Source organism: Bison bison, unplaced genomic scaffold (genome assembly GCF_000754665.1).
Source record: "Bison bison bison isolate TAMUID 2011002044 unplaced genomic scaffold, Bison_UMD1.0 scf7180017864246, whole genome shotgun sequence".
NCBI classification, from domain to species: Eukaryota; Metazoa; Chordata; class Mammalia; order Artiodactyla; family Bovidae; genus Bison; species Bison bison.
In genome coordinates this window covers 489215-494981 of record NW_011494818.1, presented here as the reverse complement: position 1 = coordinate 494981, position 5767 = coordinate 489215, and positions in this window count along the sequence as shown.

Sequence of the window (5767 nt, the reverse complement as noted above, 5' to 3'; positions counted from 1 at the left end):
ACTGTGGAGAAAGCTGAGTGCCGAAGAATTGATGCTTTTGAACTGTGGTACTGGAGAAGACTCTTGAGAGTCCCTTGGACTGCAAGGAGATCCAACCAGTCCATTCTGAAGGAGACCAGCCCTGGGATTTCTTTGGAGGGAATGATGCTAAAGCTGAAACTCCAGTACTTTGGCCACCTCATGCGAAGAGTTGACTCATTGGAAAAGACTCTGATACTGGGAGGGATTGGGAGCAGGAGGAGAAGGGGACGACAGAGGATGAGATGGCTGGATGGAATCACGGACTCGATGGACATGAGTCTGAGTGAACTCCGGGTGTTGGTGATGGACAGGAAGGCCTGGCGTGCTGTGATTCATGGAGTCACAAAGAGTCGGATATGACTGAGCGACTGAAGTGAACTGAACCGAACTGAAGCTAGATTTTACTGGTGACATAAAGCAAGTGATCAGATAGATGATGATGAAAAGCTGGTGTTCCTATAATCCTATAGACTTATACCAAGTTTTTTATACTTTCAGGTTTTTTATGCTAAAGGTAGCTTATTTCAGAAGAGTTTACTATATGGCAATTTGTAAGTATAGACTACTCCTTTCTATTCTTAGTGCCCTAAAAGGAAAATATAATTCAGGTTGTCTTTGTTGTTGTTATTGGTCCTTGTATTTTTCTACACGACAGCTGTAAAATTGGCTCCTAATTAATGCTACCAGTACACGTATGAGTAATTTTTTCTTGTTTTTCTGACCTGCAATTCTGTGAATTCCCAGCCTGTCAACCGAGATCCTGAATGCAGGGAAATTGTATTCTGTTGATTTAATTACATCTTTCCTTCAAGAATTTGAATGATAATTTATATGGATCACTTTTTTTTTAATTTTATAAATGTAAAACTCTACTAAGAGAGCAATAGAGAAAGGGAGAGGTGGACAAAACAGCAGTAAACTTCAGAAGGAAACAAAAATTTGGATTTAGGCCTTCTCTTTTTCTATTCTTACATTATATTCATGAGATTGTTTCCTACTCTGTCAAATCAAAAAAAATTTTTTTTAATTTTAAAAAAGGTAATTTGTGGCTCATTCTGCTTATAGAGTTTGCAGATCTCTGAACCCATAGCCTATCTAGAATCAGCTGTATTGCTGGTCTTCACTGAAGTACTCCAAACTGCTCTCCAAGTTCTTGCCATGCTACAGAGGAGAAAAATCTTACAGTGGTTTTCCCTCCCCCAGGAACAAAGTGGTAGATTGCACTTAACCCTGCTGACCAACAGTGTATGGATTACCTTGAAAACTGAGAGAAGAACAAATAACAAAATCGTGTTGTTGTTTGGGGGCAGAGTGGCAAGAAAATGATATTAGATCCCAGTTTCAGTCTATGCCAGTCATTTTCTTCCCCAGTCCTTGCTTGCTGTTTCAAAGCCACAGCTGCAAGAGTCAAGGCAGAACTACTTGCTCAAACTGGCTAAGTTACTCAAATTAGTTAAGTTTCTACCTGAAGCAATGTATTCAGATTACTAACTTTTAGTAACAAGAAGATGATGTGGTATTTCTAACTTTCCCATTTCCAAAGGGAATTTTAATTCTCTTTCTTATTCCTCTTTCTTTCTTTCTTTTTTCCCTTCCCCTCCTTTATTCTTATTTCTTTAAAAAGTGTATACAAGGAATCAGAATCTGCTAGGCAAAAGCTTATATGATCATTTGCAACTACAAATTTGAATGTTATTAAATCAATATCTTCCTTAATTTGTAGCATTCAAACTATTTGTTTCACTTTTTATCTTCTCCTTCACTTGTCTGTATAACTAAGTATGACATATCTGAAAGAGATTTGGAAAATGTAGATACTGACTGCATAGCCACTTTCTAGAGACAGCTATAAAGGTATTAAAGAACAAAGACCAAAATCTTTGGCAGTCAGTTTTTATTTCCACCTCAAGAAAGAACAATGGTGCATTATATACATATATTAAGGTTCAATTGAAGTGCACTGCAAGTAAAACATTTAAGCTGTACATCTCATTATTCTTCAATTTAATCAAATTTTCTTTGATTTAGTGTGGTTCTGTCGCTCAGTCATGTCTGACTCTTTGCAACCCCATGGGCTGCAGCACACCAGGCTTCTCTGTCCATCACCAACTCCTGGAGCTTGCTCAAGCTCATGTCCATCCAGTCAGTAAAGCCATCCAACCATATCATCTTCTGTCATCCCCTTCTCCTGCCTTCAATCTTGCCCAGCATTAGGGTCCTTTCCAATGATTCAGTTCTTCCCATCAGGTGGCCAAAGTATTGGAGCTTCAGATTCAGCATCAGTCCTTCCAATGAATATTTAGGACTGATTTCCTTTAGGATTGACAGGTTGATTTCATTGCAGCCCAAGGGACTTTTAAAAGACTTCATCAACACCACAGTTCAAAAGCATCAGTTCTTCAGTGTTCAACTTTCCTTATGGTCCAAATTTCACATCCAAACATGACTACTGGAAAACCCATAGTTTTGACTAGATGGACCTTTGTTGGTAAAGTAATGTCTCTGCTTTTTTTTTTTTTTTTAAACTTTATAATATTGTATTGGTTTTGCCAAATATCGAAATGAATCTGCCACAGGTATACATGTGTTCCCCATCCTGAACCCTCCTCCCTCCTCCCTCCCCATACCATCCCTCTGCTTTTTAATATGCTGTCTAGGTTGGTCATAGCTTTTCTTCCAAGGAGCAAGTGTCTTTTAATTTTATGGAAGCAGTAACCATCTGTGGTGATTTTGGAGCCCAAGAAAATAGTCTCTCACTGTATCCATCATTTCCCCATCTATTTGCCATGGAGTGATGGAACCAGATGCCATGATCTTAGTGTTATGAATGTTGAGTTTTAAGCCAGCTTTTTCACTCTCCTCTTTCACTTTCTTCAAGAGGCTCTTCAGTTCCTCTTCACTTTCTGCCATAAAGGAGAAGTCATCTGTGTATCTGAGGTTATTGATATTTCTCCTGGCAATCTTGATTTCAGCTTGTGCTTCATCTAGCTCGGCATTTCACTCTGCATGTCAGTTAAATAAGCAGGTGACAATATACAGCCTTGACATACTCCTTCCCCAATTTGGAACAAGTCCACTGTTCCATGTTCAGTTCTAACTGTTGCTTCTTGACTTGCATATAGGTTTCTCAAGAGGCATGTCAGGTGGTCTGGTATTCCCAACTCTTTAAGAATTTTCCACAGTTTTTTTGATCCACACATTAAAAGACTTTGGCATAGTCAGTAAAGCAGAAGTAGATGTTTTTCTGGAACTCTTGCTTTTTTTGATGATCCAGCATGTGGTGGCAATTTGATCTCTGGTTCCTCAGCCTTTTTAAATCCAGCTTGTACATCTGGAATTTGACAATTCATGTACTGCTGAAGCCTGGCTTGGAGAATTTTAAGCATTTTTTTGCTAGCATGTGAGATGAGTGCAATTGTGCTGTCATTTGAGCATTATTTGGCATTGCCTTTCTTTGGGATTGGAATGAAAACTGACCTTTTCCAGCATTGGAGCCACTGCTGAGTTTTCCAAATGGTGGTAAGTTGAGTGCAGCACTTTAACACCATCATCTTTTAGGATTTTAACTAGCTCAGCTGGAATTCCATCATCTCCACTAGCTTTGTTCATAATGATGCTTCCTAAGACTCACTTTACTTCAGACTCCAGGATGTCTGGTTCTAGGTGAGTAATCACACCATGGTGGTTGTCTGGGTTTTTTAAGTCTTTTTGTACAGTTCTTCTGTGTATTCTTGCCACCTCTTCTTAATCTTTTCTGCTTCTATTAGGTCCTTACCATTTCTGTGCTTTATTTTTCCCATCTTTGCATGAAATGTTCCCTTGGTATCTCTAATTTTCTTGAAGAGATTTCTAGTCTTTCCCATTCTATTGTTTTCCTCTGTTTCTTTGCATTGAATACTTAGGAAGGTTTTCTTACCTGTCCTTGCTATTCTTTGGAACTTTGCATTAAGTACATCTTTGTCAGTGTTAATAGTTCACTCTTACTAATTTAATAATATGCAATGAATATAAAGTTGAAAATTGTGACCTTTGTTAAACTTTCTAATATATGAAATGAAAATTTATTGATTGATATTTATTTTTCTGAAACCAGAGGGATAACATATTACATCTGCCTCATTTATTTTCTTTGAAAATATGCAGTGTGAATGCATTTTTAAATTTTTGTTGTTGTTGATGTTGTTCAAGCATACTTCCTATTTAGCTGCTGTGCAAATTTTTAGAATTATATATAGCGTTTAAAGACACGCAGTATATGCAACTTTCAGGATGAAGTTATCCCAGACTTTTCTATATTTACTAATGCCACTAAAAAGCATAGTACGTGTTAAGTATTATGTAACAGAGTCCTGAGAAAAGTTTGTGAGTTCTATGAATTAATGATAAATGCCAACAATTGAGATTGTTTTTTCTGAAGTTGTCATTTATCTCCTGATTGATTTAGTGTGACATTTGCTCCTAACTCTAGATTAACACTTTAAAATACATTGCATACATAGTATAACTCTCTCTTTCCAGTTCTGTTGTAAATAGCATTTGTATAGAAATGATGCTTATGGAATACACACATTGTTTCATAGTCTTTCCAATTCAGTAATATAGACAAACTGTTTCTCATTTGAGAAAGTTGATTATTTCTCCACTCCATTCTTCATTCTAGAATTAAAAAGGCTGGCCATTATTATTTCCACACACACCCTATCCAATAGTGCATCTTTCCATGTTAGTTAATAATTTCACAATTGTTATTAGTAAGCATGATTTCCCAGGAAACACGTATCTATCAATAAGAGTAAAGGCTATACTGACACACTTTTTTTAATGTTATGGTTTGAATAAGAGAGAAATTTACTTTTATCCCATAATTAGCATAAATGAGAGAGGATCTGAACTTTAGAGAAGTTCAGTTCTAAAAAGTTGTATACCTAGTAATGGGGCTCTAAATTCCTCAACATTTTATTTCCCTCTCTAAGTTCAAGGCATCAGCTTTGACACTTCTTAAGCACCAGGAATGGGGAAAAATCCAGTCCTTGATATAGGACTTTAAGGAGATGACTCAAATCTTTCATATGCTGATGTAAGGGAGGATAATAAACCCTTCTTTGTGGATGGGGGAAATATGTTCAGATAAACTAGGGAATCCTGTTATTAAGAATAAGAAGGAATTGATGGATGTTAGGGATAATTAAAATTATTTTCCTCATTTTTGGAATTGTAGATTGATAATGATTGTTAGGTCTTCCCAAGTGGCACTAGTGGTAAAAATAAAAAAAGAAAAGAAAAGAAATCCGCCTGCCAATGCAGAAGATGCAAGAGATGCGGGTTCAATTCCTGGGTTGAGAAGATCCCGGGAGTAGGAAATGGCAACTCACTCCAGTAATATTGCCTGGACAATTCTATGACACAGAAGTCTGGTGGGCTACAGTTCATAGGGTTTCAAAGAGCTAGAAACAACGGAGCACCTAAGCACACGGACTCAATGACTGTCACGTGGTAAAGTTTTTCTTTTAAGATCTGCAATCTTCACCATACACCTTTCTGCGGGCATGGGGAATGACATATCTATACTATATATGTAAAAATAGATGCACTTAGAATGGAGAATAGTGAAGATTTACCTACTACCCCAGATTTTTTCTCCTTATTTTAATAAATGGCAATTGCAGTCATTCAGTTGCTCAGGAAAAATATCTAGAAGCCCTTCTTATTTCTTCCCTTTTCCTCTTCCTTTTTTTTTTTTTTTTTT